General features: G+C 50.4%; 9 pseudogenes; all 9 read right to left on the bottom strand.

The window, feature by feature from the left end:
• Positions 1 to 265: 265 nt before the first annotated feature.
• Positions 266 to 385, bottom strand: LOC130338599 (5S ribosomal RNA; annotated as a pseudogene).
• A 5,650-nt stretch (positions 386 to 6,035) lies between these two features.
• LOC130327182 (5S ribosomal RNA) lies at positions 6,036 to 6,155 on the bottom strand (annotated as a pseudogene).
• A 2,082-nt stretch (positions 6,156 to 8,237) lies between these two features.
• LOC130349830 (5S ribosomal RNA) lies at positions 8,238 to 8,357 on the bottom strand (annotated as a pseudogene).
• A 2,656-nt stretch (positions 8,358 to 11,013) lies between these two features.
• LOC130349819 (5S ribosomal RNA) lies at positions 11,014 to 11,133 on the bottom strand (annotated as a pseudogene).
• A 1,861-nt stretch (positions 11,134 to 12,994) lies between these two features.
• LOC130349808 (5S ribosomal RNA) lies at positions 12,995 to 13,114 on the bottom strand (annotated as a pseudogene).
• Positions 13,115 to 13,600: 486 nt separating this feature from the next.
• On the bottom strand, positions 13,601 to 13,720 carry LOC130352385 (5S ribosomal RNA; annotated as a pseudogene).
• A 272-nt stretch (positions 13,721 to 13,992) lies between these two features.
• On the bottom strand, positions 13,993 to 14,112 carry LOC130352808 (5S ribosomal RNA; annotated as a pseudogene).
• Positions 14,113 to 15,183: 1,071 nt separating this feature from the next.
• LOC130332596 (5S ribosomal RNA) lies at positions 15,184 to 15,303 on the bottom strand (annotated as a pseudogene).
• An 889-nt stretch (positions 15,304 to 16,192) lies between these two features.
• LOC130349797 (5S ribosomal RNA) lies at positions 16,193 to 16,312 on the bottom strand (annotated as a pseudogene).
• Between the last annotated feature and the right edge of the window lie 2,545 nt (positions 16,313 to 18,857).

The raw sequence follows: 18,857 nt of genomic DNA, 5'->3' as shown, positions 1-18,857 counted from the left end.
GGCCGTTGACAGCTTCACACCCTGTGTATTGTGGATTTAAGCATCAATAAATCCTTTTCCGAATCGGAGCGGAAGGCGGCGATCTGACGAGAGCAGGCGCGTTCAGCTTAGGATGGCCGTTGACAGCTTCTCGCCCTTTATACTGTGCATTTAGGCATAAATAAGCTTAGGATGGGCGTCAACAGCTTCACACCTTGTATACTGTGGATTTAAGCATCAATAAATTATTTTCGGAATCGGAGCGGAAGGCAGCAATAGAGCAAAATGTCAACGGCACCTGGGATTCCCAGCCAGTCTCCCATGCCAGTACTTATCGGGCCCTAAGCTAGGTAGCAGTCTGCGATCTGACGAGAGCAGGCGCGTTCAGCTTAGGATGGCCATTGACAGCTTCATGCTTTTTATACTGTGCATTTAAGCATCAATAAATCCTTTTCGGAATCGGAGAGTAAGGCGGCAACAGAGCAAAATGTCAATAGCACCTTGGATTGCCAGCCAGTCACCCATGCCCGTACTTGCCGGGCAGCAGTCTGCGATCTGACAAGAACAGGCACATTCAGCTTAGGATAGCCGTAGACGGCTTCACACCCTGTATACTGTGGATTTAAGCATCAATAAATCCTTTTCGGAATCGAAGCGGAAGGCGGTTACAGAGCAAAATGTCAACAACACCTGGGATTCCCAGCCAGTCTCCCATGCTGGTACTTACCGGGCCCTAAGCTGGGTAGCAGTCTGCAATCTGACGAGAGCAGGCGTGTTCAGCTTAGGATGGCCGTTGTAAGCTTCACATTTTGTATACTGTGGATTTAAGCATCAATAAATAATTTTCGGAATCGGAGCAGAAACAGAGCAAAATGTCAACTGCTCCCAGGATTCCCAGCCAGCCTCCCATGCCGGTACTTACCAGGCCCGAAGCTGGGTAGCAGTCTGCGATCTGACAAGAACAGGCGCATTCAGCTTAGGATGGCCGTAGACATTTTCACAACCTGTATACTGTGGATTTAAGTATCAATAAATCCTTTTCGGAATCGGCGCGAAAGGCGGCAACAGAGCAAAATGTCAACTGCTCCCAGGATTCCCAGCCAGTCTCCCATGCTGGTACTTACCGGGCCCTAAGCTGGGTAGCAGTCTGCGATCTGACGAGAGCAGGCGAATTCAGCTTAGGATGGCCGTTGACAGCTTCTCGCCCTTTATACTGTGCATTTAAGCATCAATAAAACCTTTTCGGAATCGGAACGGAACGGAAGGCGGCAACAGAGCAAAATGTCAACGGCAGCCGGGATTCCCAGCCAGTGTCCCATGCCGGTACTTACCGGGCCCTAAGATCTGTACCAGTCTGCGATCTGACGAGAGCAGGCGCGTTAAGCTTAGGATGGCCGTCGACAGCTTCACACCTTGTATACTGTGGATTTAAGCATCAATAAATTCTTTTCGGAATCGGAGCAGAAGGCGGCAACAGAGCAAAATGTCAACTGCACCCGGGATTCCCAGCCAGTCTCCCATGCCGGTATTTACTGGGCCCTAAGCTGGGTAGCAGTCTGCGATCTGACGAGAGCAGGCGCGTTCAGCTTAGGATGGCCGTTGACATCTTCACGCCTTGTATATTGTGGATTTAAGCATCAATAAATATTTTTTTAATCGGAGAGGAAGGCGGCAACAGAGCAAAATGTCAATGGCACCTTGGATTGCCAGCCAGTCTCCCATGCCGGTAACTGCCGGGCAGCAGTCTGCGATCTGAGGAGAGCAGGCACGTTCAGGCTTAGGATGGCCGTTGACAGCTTCACACCCTGTTTATTGTGGATTTAAGCATCAATAAATCCTTTTCCGAATCTGAGCGGAAGGCGGCAACAGAGCAAAATGTCAACTGCACCCGGGATTCCCAGCCAGTCTCCCATGCTGGTACTTACCAGGCCCTAAGCTGGGTAGCAGTCTGCGATCTGACGAGAGCAGGTGCATTTAGCTTAGGATGGCCGTTGACAGCTTCACACTTTGTATACTGTGGATTTAAGCATCAATAAATAATTTTCGGAATCGGAGCAGAAACAAAGCAAAATGTCAACTGCACCCGGGATTCCCAGCCAGTCTCCCATGCTGGTACTTATCAGGCCCGAAGCAGGGTAGCAGTCTGCGATCTGACGAGAACAGGCACATTCAGGTTAGGATGGCCGTTGACAGCTTCTCGCCCTTTATACTGTGCATTTAAGCATCAATAAAACCTTTTCGGAATCGGAACGGAACGGAAGGCGGCAACAGAGCAAAATGTCAACGGCAGCCGGGATTCCCAGCCAGTGTCCCATGCCGGTACTTACCGGGCCCTAAGATCTGTACCAGTCTGCGATCTGACGAGAGCAGGCGCGTTAAGCTTAGGATGGCCGTCGACAGCTTCACACCTTGTATACTGTGGATTTAAGCATCAATAAATTCTTTTCGGAATCGGAGCGGAACGCAGCAATAGAGCAAAATGTCAACGGCACCTGGGATTCCCAGCCAGTCTCCCATGCCAGTACTTACTGGGCCCTAAGCTGGGAAGCAGTCTGCGATCTGACAAGAGCAGGCGCGTTCAGCTTAGGATGGCCGTTGACATCTTCACGCCTTGTATACTGTTAATTTAAGCATCAATAAATATTTTTTTTAATCGGAGAGTAAGGCGGCAACAGATCAAAATGTCAATAGCACCTTGGATTGCCAGCCAGTCTCCCATGCCCGTACTTGCCGGGCAGCAGTCTGCGATCTGACAAGAACAGGCGCATTCAGCTTAGGATAGCCGTAGACGGCTTCACACCCTGTATATTGTGGATTTAAGCATCAATAAATCCTTTTTGGAATCGGAGCAAAATGTCTACAGAGCTACAGAGCAAAATGTCAACAACACCTGAGATTCCCAGCCAGTCTCCCATGCTGGTACTTACCGGGCCCTAAGCTGGGTAGCAGTCTGCAATCTGACGAGAGCAGGCGCGTTCAGCTTAGGATGGCCATTAACAGCTTCATGCCCTTTATACTGTGCATTTAAGCATCAATAAATCCTTTTCTGAATCGGAGCGGAAGGCGGCAACAGATTAAAATGTCAACTGCACCCGGGATTCCCAGCCAGTCTCCCATGCTGGTACTTACCAGGCCCTAAGCTGAGTAGCAGTCTGCGATCTGACGAGAGCAGGCGCGTTAAGCTTAGGATGGCCGTTGACAGCTTCACACTTTGTATACTGTGCATTTAAGCATCAATAAATTCTTTTCGGAATCGGAACGGAAGGCGGCAACAGAGCAAAATGTCAACGGCAGCCGGGATTCCCAGCCAGTGTCCCATGCCGGTACTTACCGGGCCCTAAGATCTGTACCAGTCTGCGATCTGACGAGAGCAGGCGCGTTAAGTTTAGGATGGCCGTCGACAGCTTCACACCTTGTATACTGTGGATTTAAGCATCAATAAATTCTTTTCGGAATCGGAGCGGAAGGCGGCAACAGAGCAAAATGTCAACTGCACCCGAGATTCCCAGCCAGTCTCCCATGCCGGTATTTACTGGGCCCTAAGCTGGGTAGCAGTCTGCAATCTGACGAGAGCAGGCGCGCTCAGCTTAGGATGGCCGTTGACATCTTCACGCCTTGTATATTGTGGATTTAAGCATCAATAAATATTTTTTTAATCGGAGAGGAAGGAGGCAACAGAGCAAAATGTCAATGGCACCTTGGATTGCCAGCCAGTCTCCCATGCCGGTAACTGCCGGGCAGCAGTCTGCGATCTGAGGAGAGCAGGCACGTTCAGGCTTAGGATGGCCGTTGACAGCTTCACACCCTGTTTATTGTGGATTTAAGCATCAATAAATCCTTTTCCGAATCTGAGCGGAAGGCGGCAACAGATTAAAATGTCAACTGCACCCGGGATTCCCAGCCAGTCTCCCATGCTGGTACTTACCAGGCCCTAAGCTGGGTAGCAGTCTGCGATCTGACGAGAGCAGGTGCATTTAGCTTAGGATGGCCGTTGACAGCTTCACACTTTGTATACTGTGGATTTAAGCATCAATAAATAATTTTCGGAATTGGAGCAGAAACAGAGCAAAATGTCAACTGCACCCGGGATTCCCAGCCAGTCTCCCATGCTGGTACTTATCAGGCCCGAAGCAGGGTAGCAGTCTGCGATCTGACGAGAACAGGCACATTCAGCTTAGGATGGCCGTAGACAACTTCACACCCTGTATACTGTGGATTTAAGCATCAATAAATCCTTTTCGGAATCGGAGCGTAAGGCGGCAACAGAGCAAAATGTCAACGACACCTGGGATTCCCAGCCAGTCTCCCATGCTGGTACTTACCGGGCTCTAAGCTGGGTAGCAGTCTGCGATCTGACGAGAGCAGGCACGTTCAGCTTAGGATGGCCATTGACAGCTTTTCGCACTTTATACTGTGCATTTAAGCATCAATAAATCCTTTTCGGAATCGGAACGGAAGGCGGCAACAGAGCAAAATGTCAACGGCAGCCGGGATTCCCAGCCAGTGTCCCATGCCGGTACTTACCGGGCCCTAAGATCTGTACCAGTCTGCGATCTGACAAGAGCAGGCACGTTAAGCTTAGGATGGCCGTCGACAGCTTCACACCTTGTATACTGTGGATTTAAGCATCAATAAATTATTTTCGGAATCGGAGCGGAAGGCAGCAATAGAGCAAAATGTCAACAGCACCCGGGATTCCCAGCCAGTCTCCCATGCCAGTACTTACCGGGCCCTAGGCTGGGTAGCAGTCTGCGATCTGACGAGAGCAGGCGCGTTCAGCTTTGGATGGCCATTGACAGCTTCATGCTTTTTATACTGTGCATTTAAGCATCAATAAATCCTTTTCGGAATCGGAGCGGAAGGCAGCAATAGAGCAAAATGTCAACTGCACCCGGGATTCCCAGCCAGTCTCCCATGCTGGTACTTACCAGGCCCTAAGCTGGGTAGCAGTCTGCGATCTGACGAGAGCAGGCACGTTCAGCTTACGATGGCCGTTGACAGCTTCACACTTTGTATACTGTGGATTTAAGCATCAATAAATATTTTTATTAATCGGAGAGGAAGGCGGCAACAGAGCAAAATGTCAATGGCACCTTGGATTGCCAGCCAGTCTCCCACGCCGGTATCTGCCGGGCAGCAGTCTGCGATCTGAGGAGAGCAGACACGTTCAGCTTAGGATGGCCGTTGACAGCTTCACACCCTGTATATTGTGGATTTAAGCATCAATAAATCCTTTTCCGAATCGGAGCGGAAGGCGGCAACAGATTAAAATGTCAACTGCACCCGGGATTCCAGCCAGTCTCCCATGCTGGTACTTACCAGGCCCTAAGCTGGGTATCAGTCTGCGATCTGACGAAAGCAGGCGCGTTCAGCTTAGGATGGCCGTTGACAGCTTCACACCCTGTATACTGTGCATTTAAGCATCAATAAATCCTTTTCGGAATCGGAACGGAAGGCGGCAACAGAGCAAAATGTCAACGGCAGCTGGGATTCCCAGCCAGTCTCCCATGCCAGTACTTACCGGGCCCTAAGCTAGGTAGCAGTCTGCGATCTGACGAAAGCAGGCGCGTTCAGCTTAGGATGGCCATTGACAGCTTCATGATTTGTATACTGTGCATTTAAGCATCAATAAATCCTTTTCGGAATCGGAACGGAAGGCGGCAAAAGAGCAAAATGTCAACTGCACCCGGGATTCCCAGCCAGTCTCCCATGCCGGTACTTACTGGGCCCTAAGCTGGGTTGCAGTCTGCGATCTGACGAGAGCAGGCGCGTTCAGCTTAGGATGGCCGTTGACATCTTCACGCCTTGTATATTGTGAATTTAAGCATCAATAAATATTTTTATTAATCGGAGAGGAAGGCGGCAACAGAGCAAAATGTCAATGGCACCTTGGATTGCCAGCCAGTCTCCCATGCCGGTAACTGCCGGGCAGTAGTCTGCGATGTGAGGAGAGCAGGCACGTTCAGGCTTAGGATGGCCGTTGACAGCTTCACACCCTGTGTATTGTGGATTTAAGCATCAATAAATCCTTTTCCGAAGGCGGCAACAGATTAAAATGTCAACTGCACCTGGGATTCCCAGCCAGTCTCCCATGCTGGTACTTACCAGGCCCTAAGCTGGGTAGCAGTCTGCGATCTGACGAGAGCAGGCGCATTCAGCTTAGGATGGCCGTTGACAGCTCCACACTTTGTATACTGTGGATTTAAGCATCAATAAATAATTTTCGGAATCGGAGCAGAAACAGAGCAAAATGGCAACTGCACCCGGGATTCCCAGCCAGTCTCCCATGCTGGTACTTACCAGGCCCGAAGCTGGGTAGCAGTCTGCGATCTGACGAGAACAGGCGCATTCAGCTTAGGATGGCCATAGACATCTTCACACCCTGTATACTGTGAATTTAAGCATCAATAAATCCTTTTCGGAATCGGAGCGTAAGGCGGCAACAGAGCAAAATGTCAACGACACCTGGGATTCCCAGCCAGTCTCCCATGCTGGTGCTTACCAGGCCCTAAGCTGGGTATCAGTCTGCGATCTGACGAGAGCAGGCGCGTTCAGCTTAGGATGGCCGTTGACAGCTTCACCCCCTTTATATTGTGGATTTAAGCATCAATAAATAATTTTCCGAATCGAAGCGGAAGGCGGCAACAGATTAAAATGTCAACTGCACCCGGGATTCCCAGCCAGTCTCCCATGCTGGTACTTACCAGGCCCTAAGCTGGGTAGCAGTCTGCGATCTGACGAGAGCAGGAGCGTTCCGCTTAAGATGGCCGTTGACAGCTTCACACTTTGTATACTGTGCATTTAAGCATCAATAAATCCTTTTCGGAATCGGAACGGAAGGCGGCAACAGAGCAAAATGTCATCGACACCAGGGATTCCCAGCCAGTCTCCCATGCTGGTACTTACCGGGCCCTAAGCTGGGTAGTAGTCTGCGATCTGACGAGAGCAGGCACGTTCAGCTTAGGATGGCCGTTGACAGCTTCTTGATTTTTATATTGTGCATTTAAGCATCAATATATCCTTTTCGGAATCGGAACGGAAGGCGGCAACAAAGCAAAATGTCAACTGCACCCGGGATTCCCAACCAGTCTCCCATGCTGGTACTTACCGGGCCCTAAGCTGGGTAGCAGTCTGCGATCTGACGAGAGCAGGCGCATTCAGCTTAGGATGGCCGTAGACATCTTCACACCCTGTATACTGTGGATTTAAGCATCAATAAATCCTTTTCGGAATCGGAACGGAAGGCGGCAACAGAGCAAAATGTCAACGGCAGCCGGGATTCCCAGCCAGTCTCCCATGCTGGTACTTACCAGGCCCTAAGCTGGGTATCAGTCTGCGATCTGTCGAGAGCAGGCGCGTTCAGCTTAGGATGGCCGTTGACAGCTTCACACTTTGTATACTGTGCATTTAAGCATCAATAAATCCTTTTCAGAATCGGAACGGAAGGCGGCAACAGAGCAAAATGTCAACGGCAGCCGGGATTCCCAGCCAGTGTCCCATGCCGGTACTTACCGGGCCCTAAGATCTGTACCAGTCTGCGATCTGACGAGAGCAGGCGAGTTAAGCTTAGGATGGCCGTCGACAGCTTCACACCTTGTATACTGTGGATTTAAGCATCAATAAATTCTTTTCGGAATCGAAGCGGAAGGGAGCAATAGAGCAAAATGTCAACGGCAACCGGGATTCCCAGCCAGTCTCCCATGCCAGTACCTACCGGGCCCTAAGCTAGAGCAGTCTGCGATCTGACGAGAGCAGGCGCGTTCAGCTTAGGTTGGCCATTGAAAGCTTCATGCTTTTTATACTGTGCATTTAAGCATCAATAAATCCTTTTCGGAATCGGAACGGAAGGCGGCAACAGAGCATAATGTAAACTGCACCCGGGATTCCCAGTCAGTCTCCCATGCCGGTAATTACTGGGCCCTAAGCTGGGTAGCAGTCTGCAATCTGACGAGAGCAGGCGCGTTCAGCTTAGGATGGCCGTTGACATCTTCACGCCTTGTATATTGTGGATTTAAGCATCAATAAATATTTTTATTAATCGGAGAGGAAGGCGGCAACAGAGCAAAATGTCAATGGCACCTTGAATTGCCAGCCAGTCTCCCATGCTGGTAACTGCCGGGCAGCAGTCTGCGATCTGAGGAGAGCAGGCACATTCAGGCTTAGGATGGCCGTTGACAGCTTCACACCCTGTGTATTGTGGATTTAAGCATCAATAAATCCTTTTCCGAATCGGAGCGGAAGGCAGCAACAGATTAAAATGTCAACTGCACCCGGGATTCCCAGCCAGTCTCCCATGCTGGTACTTACCAGGCCCTAAGCTGGGTAGCAGTCTGCGATCTGACGAGAGCAGGCGCGTTCAGCTTAGGATGGCCGTTGACAGCTTCACGCTTTGTATACTGTGGATTTAAGCATCAATAAATAATTTTCGGAATCGGAGCAGAAACAGAGCAAAATGTCAACTGCACCCGGGATTCCCAGCCAGTCTCCGATGCTGGTACTTACCAGGCCCGAAGCTGGGTAGCAGTCTGCGATCTGACGAGAACAGGCGCATTCAGCTTAGGATGGCCGTAGACATCTTCACACCCTGTATACTGTGGATTTAAGCATCAATAAATCCTTTTCGGAATCGGAGCGTAAGGCGGCAACAGAGCAAAATGTCAACGACACCTGGGATTCCCAGCCAGTCTCCCATGCTGGTACTTACCGGGCCCTAAGCTGGGTAGCAGTCTGCGATCTGTCGAGAGCAGGCACGTTCAGCTTAGGATGGCCGTTGACAGCTTCACGCCTTGTATATTGTGGATTTAAGCATCAATAAATCCTTTTCGGAATCGGAGAGGAAGGCGGCAACAGAGCAAAATGTCAATAGCACCTTGGATTGCCAGCCAGTCTCCCATGCCCGTACTTGCCGGGCAGCAGTCTGCGATCTGACAAGAACAAGCACATTCAGCTTAGGATAGCCGTAGACGGCTTCAAACCCTGTATACTGTGGATTTAAGCATCAATAAATCCTTTTCGGAATCGGAGCGGAAGGCGGCTACAGAGCAAAATGTCAACAACACCTGGGATTCCCAGCCAGTCTCCCATGCCGGTACTTACTGGGCCCTAAGCTGGGTAGCAGTCTGCGATCTGACGAGAGCAGGCGCGTTCAGCTTAGGATGGCCGTTGACATCTTCACGCCTTGTATATTGTGGATTTAAACATCAATAAATATTTTTATTAATCGGAGAGGAAGGCGGCAACAGAGCAAAATGTCAATGGCACCTTGGATTGCCAGCCAGTCTCCCACGCCGGTATCTGCCGGGCAGCAGTCTGCGATCTGAGGAGAGCAGACACGTTCAGCTTAGGATGGCCGTTGACAGCTTCACACCCTGTATATTGTGGATTTAAGCATCAATAAATCCTTTTCCGAATCGGAGCGGAAGGCGGCAACAGATTAAAATGTCAACTGCACCCGGGATTCCAGCCAGTCTACCATGCTGGTACTTACCAGGCCCTAAGCTGGGTATCAGTCTGCGATCTGACAAGAGCAGGCGCGTTGAGCTTAGGATGGCCGTTGACAGCTTCACACCCTGTATACTGTGCATTTAAGCATCAATAAATCCTTTTCGGAATCGGAACGGAAGGCGGCAACAGAGCAAAATGTCAACGGCAGCCGGGATTCCCAGCCAGTGTCCCATGCCGGTACTTAACGGGCCCTAAGATCTGTACCAGTCTGCGATCTGACGAGAGCAGGCGCATTCAGCTTAGGATGGCCGTTGACAGCTTCACACTTTGTATACTGTGGATTTAAGCATCAATAAATAATTTTCGGAATCGGAGCAGAAACAGAGCAAAATGGCAACTGCACCCGGGATTCCCAGCCAGTCTCCCATGCTGGTACTTACCAGGCCCGAAGCTGGGTAGCAGTCTGCTATCTGACGAGAACAGGCGCATTCAGCTTAGGATGGCCATAGACATCTTCACACCCTGTATACTGTGGATTTAAGCATCAATAAATCCTTTTCGGAATCGGAACGGAAGGCGGCAACAGAGCAAAATGTCAACGGCAGCCGGGATTCCCAGCCAGTCTCCCATGCTGGTACTTACCAGGCCCTAAGCTGGGTATCAGTCTGCGATCTGTCGAGAGCAGGCGCGTTCAGCTTAGGATGGCCGTTGACAGCTTCACACTTTGTATACTGTGCATTTAAGCATCAATAAATCCTTTTCAGAATCGGAACGGAAGGCGGCAACAGAGCAAAATGTCAACGGCAGCCGGGATTCCCAGCCAGTGTCCCATGCCGGTACTTACCGGGCCCTAAGATCTGTACCAGTCTGCGATCTGACGAGAGCAGGCGAGTTAAGCTTAGGATGGCCGTCGACAGCTTCACACCTTGTATACTGTGGATTTAAGCATCAATAAATTCTTTTCGGAATCGAAGCGGAAGGCAGCAATAGAGCAAAATGTCAACAGCAACCGGGATTCCCAGCCAGTCTCCCATGCCAGTACCTACCGGGCCCTAAGCTAGAGCAGTCTGCGATCTGACGAGAGCAGGCGCGTTCAGCTTAGGTTGGCCATTGAAAGCTTCATGCTTTTTATACTGTGCATTTAAGCATCAATAAATCCTTTTCGGAATCGGAACGGAAGGCGGCAACAGAGCATAATGTAAACTGCACCCGGGATTCCCAGCCAGTCTCCCATGCCGGTAATTACTGGGCCCTAAGCTGGGTAGCAGTCTGCAATCTGACGAGAGCAGGCGCGTTCAGCTTAGGATGGCCGTTGACATCTTCACGCCTTGTATATTGTGGATTTAAGCATCAATAAATATTTTTATTAATCGGAGAGGAAGGCGGCAACAGAGCAAAATGTCAATGGCACCTTGAATTGCCAGCCAGTCTCCCATGCTGGTAACTGCCGGGCAGCAGTCTGCGATCTGAGGAGAGCAGGCACATTCAGGCTTAGGATGGCCGTTGACAGCTTCACACCCTGTGTATTGTGGATTTAAGCATCAATAAATCCTTTTCCGAATCGGAGCGGAAGGCAGCAACAGATTAAAATGTCAACTGCACCCGGGATTCCCAGCCAGTCTCCCATGCTGGTACTTACCAGGCCCTAAGCTGGGTAGCAGTCTGCGATCTGACGAGAGCAGGCGCGTTCAGCTTAGGATGGCCGTTGACAGCTTCACGCTTTGTATACTGTGGATTTAAGCATCAATAAATAATTTTCGGAATCGGAGCAGAAACAGAGCAAAATGTCAACTGCACCCGGGATTCCCAGCCAGTCTCCCATGCTGGTACTTACCAGGCCCGAAGCTGGGTAGCAGTCTGCGATCTGACGAGAACAGGCGCATTCAGCTTAGGATGGCCGTAGACATCTTCACACCCTGTATACTGTGGATTTAAGCATCAATAAATCCTTTTCGGAATCGGAGCGTAAGGCGGCAACAGAGCAAAATGTCAACGACACCTGGGATTCCCAGCCACTCTCCCATGCTGGTACTTACCGGGCCCTAAGCTGGGTAGCAGTCTGCGATCTGACGAGAGCAGGCACGTTCAGCTTAGGATGGCCGTTGACAGCTTCACGCCTTGTATATTGTGGATTTAAGCATCAATAAATCCTTTTCGGAATCGGAGAGGAAGGCGGCAACAGAGCAAAATGTCAATAGCACCTTGGATTGCCAGACAGTCTCCCATGCCCGTACTTGCCGGGCAGCAGTCTGCGATCTGACAAGAACAAGCACATTCAGCTTAGGATAGCCGTAGACGGCTTCAAACCCTGTATACTGTGGATTTAAGCATCAATAAATCCTTTTCGGAATCGGAGCGGAAGGCGGCTACAGAGCAAAATGTCAACAACACCTGGGATTCCCAGCCAGTCTCCCATGCCGGTACTTACTGGGCCCTAAGCTGGGTAGCAGTCTGCGATCTGACGAGAGCAGGCGCGTTCAGCTTAGGATGGCCGTTGACATCTTCACGCCTTGTATATTGTGGATTTAAACATCAATAAATATTTTTATTAATCGGAGAGGAAGGCGGCAACAGAGCAAAATGTCAATGGCACCTTGGATTGCCAGCCAGTCTCCCACGCCGGTATCTGCCGGGCAGCAGTCTGCGATCTGAGGAGAGCAGACACGTTCAGCTTAGGATGGCCGTTGACAGCTTCACACCCTGTATATTGTGGATTTAAGCATCAATAAATCCTTTTCCGAATCGGAGCGGAAGGCGGCAACAGATTAAAATGTCAACTGCACCCGGGATTCCAGCCAGTCTACCATGCTGGTACTTACCAGGCCCTAAGCTGGGTATCAGTCTGCGATCTGACAAGAGCAGGCGCGTTGAGCTTAGGATGGCCATTGACAGCTTCACACCCTGTATACTGTGCATTTAAGCATCAATAAATCCTTTTCGGAATCGGAACGGAAGGCGGCAACAGAGCAAAATGTCAACGGCAGCCGGGATTCCCAGCCAGTGTCCCATGCCGGTACTTAACGGGCCCTAAGATCTGTACCAGTCTGCGATCTGACGAGAGCAGGCGCATTCAGCTTAGGATGGCCGTTGACAGCTTCACACTTTGTATACTGTGGATTTAAGCATCAATAAATAATTTTCGGAATCGGAGCAGAAACAGAGCAAAATGGCAACTGCACCCGGGATTCCCAGCCAGTCTCCCATGCTGGTACTTACCAGGCCCGAAGCTGGGTAGCAGTCTGCGATCTGACGAGAACAGGCGCATTCAGCTTAGGATGGCCATAGACATCTTCACACCCTGTATACTGTGGATTTAAGCATCAATAAATCCTTTTCGGAATCGGAGCGTAAGGCGGCAACAGAGCAAAATGTCAACGACACCTGGGATTCCCAGCCAGTCTCCCATGCTGGTACTTACCAGGCCCTAAGCTGGGTATCAGTCTGCGATCTGACGAGAGCAGGCGCGTTCAGCTTAGGATGGCTGTTGACAGCTTCACCCCCTTTATATTGTGGATTTAAGCATCAATAAATAATTTTCCGAATCGAAGCGGAAGGCGGCAACAGATTAAAATGTCAACTGCACCCGGGATTCCCAGCCAGTCTCCCATGCTGGTACTTACCAGGCCCTAAGCTGGGTAGCAGTCTGCGATCTGACGAGAGCAGGCGCGTTCAGCTTAGGATGGCCGTTGACAGCTTCACACTTTGTCTACTGTGCATTTAAGCATCAATAAATCCTTTTCGGAATCGGAACGGAAGGCGGCAACAGAGCAAAATGTCATCGACACCAGGGATTCCCAGCCAGTCTCCCATGCTGGTACTTACCGGGCCCTAAGCTAGGTAGCAGTCTGCGATCTGACGAGAGCAGGCACGTTCAGCTTAGGATGGCCGTTGACAGCTTCTCGAACTTTATACTGTGCATTCAAGCATCAATAAATCCTTTTCGGAATCGGAACGGAAGGCGGCAACAGAGCAAAATGTCAACGGCAGCCGGGATTCCCAGCCAGTGTCCCATGCCGGTACTTACCGGGCCCTAAGATCTGTACCAGTCTGCGATCTGACAAGAGCAGGCACGTTAAGCTTAGGATGGCCGTCGACAGCTTCACACCTTGTATACTGTGGATTTAAGCATCAATAAATTATTTTCGGAATCGGAGCGGAAGGCAGCAATAGAGCAAAATGTTAACGGCACCCGGGATTCCCAGCCAGTCTCCCATGCCAGTACTTACCGGGCCCTAAGCTGGGTAGCAGTCTGCGATCTGACGAGAGCAGGCGCGTTCAGCTTAGGATGGCCATTGACAGCTTCATGCTTTTTATACTGTGCATTTAAGCATCAATAAATCCTTTTCGGAATCGGAGAGGAAGGCGGCAACAGAGCAAAATGTCAATAGCACCTTGGATTGCCAGTCAGTCTCCCATGCCCGTACTTGCCGGGCAGCAGTCTGGGATCTGACAAGAACAAGCACATTCAGCTTAGGATAGCCGTAGACGGCTTCACACCCTGTATACTGTGGATTTAAGCATCAATAAATCCTTTTCGGAATCGGAGCGGAAGGCGGCTACAGAGCAAAATGTCAACAACACCTGGGATTCCCAGCCAGTCTCCCATGCTGGTACTTACCGGGCCCTAAGCTGGGTAGCAGTCTGCGTTCTGACGAGAGCAGGCGCGTTCAGCTTAGGATGGCCGTTGACAACTTCACGCCCTTTATACTGTGCATTTAAGCATCAATAAATCCTTTTCCGAATCGGAGCGGAAGGCGGCAACAGATTAAAATGTCAACGGCAGCCTGATTCCCAGCCAGTGTCCCATGCCGGTACTTACCGGGCCCTAAGATCTATACCAGTCTGCGATCTGACGAGAGCAGGCGCGTTAAGCTTAGGATGGCCGTCGACAGCTTCACACCTTGTATACTGTGGATTTAAGCATCAATAAATTCTTTTCGGAATCGGAGCTGAAGGCGGCAACAGAGCAAAATGTCAACTACACCCGGGATTCCCAGCCAGTCTCCCATGCCGGTACTTACTGGGCCCTAAGCTGGGTAGCAGTCTGCGATCTGACGAGAGCAGGCACGTTCAGCTTAGGATGGCCGTTGACATCTTCACGCCTTGTATATTGTGGATTTAAACATCAATAAATATTTTTTTAATCGGAGAGGAAGGCGGCAACAGAGCAAAATGTCAATGGCACCTTGGATTGCCAGCCAGTCTCCCATGCCGGTAACTGCCGGGCAGCAGTCTGCGATCTGACGAGAGCAGGCGTGTTCAGCTTAGGATGGCCGTTGTAAGCTTCACATTTTGTATACTGTGGATTTAAGCATCAATAAATAATTTTCGGAATCGGAGCAGAAACAGAGCAAAAAGTCAACTACACCTGGGATTCCCAGCCAGTCTCCCATGCTGGTACTTACCGGGCCCTAAGCTGGGTAGCAGTCTGCGATCTGACAAGAACAGGCGCATTCAGCTTAGGATGGCCGTAGACATTTTCACAACCTGTATACTGTGGATTTAAGCATCAATAAATCCTTTTCGGAATCGGAGCGAAAGGCCACAACAGAGCAAAATGTCAACGACACCTGGGATTCCCAGCCAGTCTCCCATGCTGGTACTTACCGGGCCCTAAGCTGGGTAGCAGTCTGCGATCTGACAAGAACAGGCGCATTCAGCTTAGGATGGCCGTAGACATTTTCACAACCTGTATACTGTGGATTTAAGCATCAATAAATCCTTTTCGGAATCGGAGCGAAAGGCGGCAACAGAGCAAAATGTCAACGACACCTGGGATTCCCAGCCAGTCTCCCATGCTGGTACTTACCGGGCCCTAAGCTGGGTAGCAGTCTGCGATCTGACGAGAGCAGGCGAATTCAGCTTAGGATGGCCGTTGACAGCTTCTCGCCCTTTATACTGTGCATTTAAGCATCAATAAAACCTTTTCGGAATCAGAACGGAACGGAAGGCGGCAACAGAGCAAAATGTCAACGGCAGCCGGGATTCCCAGCCAGTGTCCCATGCCGGTACTTACCGGGCCCTAAGATCTGTACCAGTCTGCGATCTGACGAGAGCAGGCGCGTTAAGCTTAGGATGGCCGTCGACAGCTTCACACCTTGTATACTGTGGATTTAAGCATCAATAAATTCTTTGCGGAATCGGAGCGGAAGGCAGCAATAGAGCAAAATGTCAATGGCACCTGGGATTCCCAGCCAGTCTCCCATGCCAGTACTTACCAGGCCCTAAGCTGGGAAGCAGTCTGCGATCTGACAAGAGCAGGCGCGTTCAGCTTAGGATGGCCGTTGACATCTTCACGCCTTGTATACTGTTAATTTAAGCATCAATAAATATTTTTTTTAATCGGAGAGTAAGGCGGCAACAGATCAAAATGTCAATAGCACCTTGGATTGCCAGCCAGTCTCCCATGCCCGTACTTGCCGGGCAGCAGTCTGCGATCTGACAAGAACAGGCGCATTCAGCTTAGGATAGCCGTAGACGGCTTCACACCCTGTATATTGTGGATTTAAGCATCAATAAATCCTTTTTGGAATCGGAGCAAAATGTCTACAGAGCTACAGAGCAAAATGTCAACAACACCTGAGATTCCCAGCCAGTCTCCCATGCTGGTACTTACCGGGCCCTAAGCTGGGTAGCAGTCTGCAATCTGACGAGAGCAGGCGCGTTCAGCTTAGGATGGCCATTAACAGCTACATGCCCTTTATACTGTGCATTTAAGCATCAATAAATCCTTTTCTGAATCGGAGCGGAAGGCGGCAACAGATTAAAATGTCAACTGCACCCGGGATTCCCAGCCAGTCTCCCATGCTGGTACTTACCAGGCCCTAAGCTGGGTAGCAGTCTGCGATCTGACGAGAGCAGGCGCGTTCAGCTTAGGATGGCCGTTGACAGCTTCACACTTTGTATACTGTGCATTTAAGCATCAATAAATCCTTTTCGGAATCGGAACGGAAGGCGGTAACAGAGCAAAATGTCAGCGGCAGCCGGGATTCCCAGCCAGTGTCCCATGCCGGTACTTACCGGGCCCTAAGATCTGTACCAGTCTGCGATCTGACGAGAGCAGGCGCGTTAAGTTTAGGATGGCCGTCGACAGCTTCACACCTTGTATACTGTGGATTTAAGCATCAATAAATTCTTTTCGGAATCGGAGCGGAAGGCGGCAACAGAGCAAAATGTCAACTGCACCCGGGATTCCCAGCCAGTCTCCCATGCCGGTATTTACTGGGCCCTAAGCTGGGTAGCAGTCTGCGATCTGACGAGAGCAGGCGCGTTCAGCTTAGGATGGCCGTTGACATCTTCACGCCTTGTATATTGTGGATTTAAGCATCAATAAATATTTTTTTAATCGGAGAGGAAGGAGGCAACAGAGCAAAATGTCAATGGCACCTTGGATTGCCAGCCAGTCTCCCATGCCGGTAACTGCCGGGCAGCAGTCTGCGATCTGAGGAGAGCAGGCACGTTCAGGCTTAGGATGGCCGTTGACAGCTTCACACCCTGTTTATTGTGGATTTAAGCATCAATAAATCCTTTTCCAAATCTGAGCGGAAGGCGGCAACAGATTAAAATGTCAACTGCACCCGGGATTCCCAGCCAGTCTCCCATGCTGGTACTTACCAGGCCCTAAGCTGGGTAGCAGTCTGCGATCTGACGAGAGCAGGCGCGTTCAGCTTAGGATGGCCATTGACAGCTTCATGCTTTTTATACTGTGCATTTAAGCATCAATAAATCCTTTTCGGAATCGGAGAGGAAGGCGGCAACAGAGCAAAATGTCAATAGCACCTTGGATTGCCAGCCAGTCTCCCATGCCCGTACTTGCCGGGCAGCAGTCTGCGATCTGACAAGAACAGGCACTTTCAGCTTAGGATAGCCGTAGACGGCTTCACACCCTGTATACTGTGGATTTAAGCATCAATAAATCCTTTTCGGAATCAGAGCGGAAGGCGGCTACAGAGCAAAATGTCAACAACACCTGGGATTCCCAGCCAGTCTCCCATGCTGGTACTTACCGGGCCCTAAGCTGGGTAGCAGTCTGCAATCTGACGAGAGCAGACGCGTTCAGCTTAGGATGGCCGTTGACATCTTCACGCCTTGTATATTGTGGATTTAAGCATCAATAAATATTTTTATTAATCGGAGAGGAAGGCGGCAACAGAGCAAAATGTCAATGGCACCTTGGATTGCCAGCCAGTCTCCCATGCCGGTAACTGCCGGGCAGCATTCTGCGATCTGAGGAGAGCAGGCACGTTCAGGCTTAGGATGGCCGTTGACAGCTTCACACCCTGTATATTGTGGATTTAAGCATCAATAAATCCTTTTCCGAATCGGAGCGGAAGGTGGCAACAGATTAAAATGTCAACTGCACCCGGGATTCCCAGCCAGTCTCCCATGCTGGTACTTACCGGGTCCTAAGCTGGGTAGCAGTCTGCGATCTGACGAGAGCAGGCGCGTTCAGCTTAGGATGGCCGTTGACAGCTTCACACTTTGTATACTGTGCATTTAAGCATCAATTAATCCTTTTCGGAATCGGAGCAGAAACAGAGCAAAATGTCAACTGCACCCGGGATTCCCAGCCAGTCTCCCATGCTGGTACTTATCAGGCCCGAAGCAGGGTAGCAGTCTGCGATCTGACGAGAACAGGCACATTCAGCTTAGGATGGCCGTAGACAACTTCACACCCTGTATACTGTGGATTTAAGCATCAATAAATCCTTTTCGGAATCGGAGCGTAAGGCGGCAACAGAGCAAAATGTCAACGACACCTGGGATTCCCAGCCAGTCTCCCATGCTGGTACTTACCGGGCTCTAAGCTGGGTAGCAGTCTGCGATCTGACGAGAGCAGGCACGTTCAGCTTAGGATGGCCATTGACAGCTTTTCGCACTTTATACTGTGCATTTAAGCATCAATAAATCCTTTTCGGAATCGGAACGGAAGGCGGCAACAGAGCAAAATGTCAACGGCAGCCGGGATTCCCAGCCAGTGTCCCATGCTGGTACTTACCGGGCCCTAAGATCTGTACCAGTCTGCGATCTGACAAGAGCAGGCACGTTAAGCTTAGGATGGCCGTCGACAGCTTCACACCTTGTATACTGTGGATTTAAGCATCAATAAATTATTTTCGGAATCGGAGCGGAAGGCAGCAATAGAGCAAAATGTCAACAGCACCCGGGATTCCCAGCCAGTCTCCCATGCCAGTACTTACCGGGCCCTAGGCTGGGTAGCAGTCTGCGATCTGACGAGAGCAGGCGCGTTCAGCTTTGGATGGCCATTGACAGCTTCATTCTTTTTATACTGTGCATTTAAGCATCAATAAATCCTTTTCGGAATCGGAGAGGAAGGCGGCAACAGAGCAAAATGTCAATAGCACCTTGGATTGCCAGACAGTCTCCCATGCCCGTACTTGCCGGGCAGCAGTCTGCGATCTGACAAGAACAGG

This window comes from Hyla sarda, chromosome 1 (assembly GCF_029499605.1).
Source record: "Hyla sarda isolate aHylSar1 chromosome 1, aHylSar1.hap1, whole genome shotgun sequence".
Classification (NCBI taxonomy): domain Eukaryota; kingdom Metazoa; phylum Chordata; class Amphibia; order Anura; family Hylidae; genus Hyla; species Hyla sarda.
The sequence above is the reverse complement of the archived record's forward strand: the minus strand, read 5'-3'. Positions and strand labels throughout refer to the sequence as shown.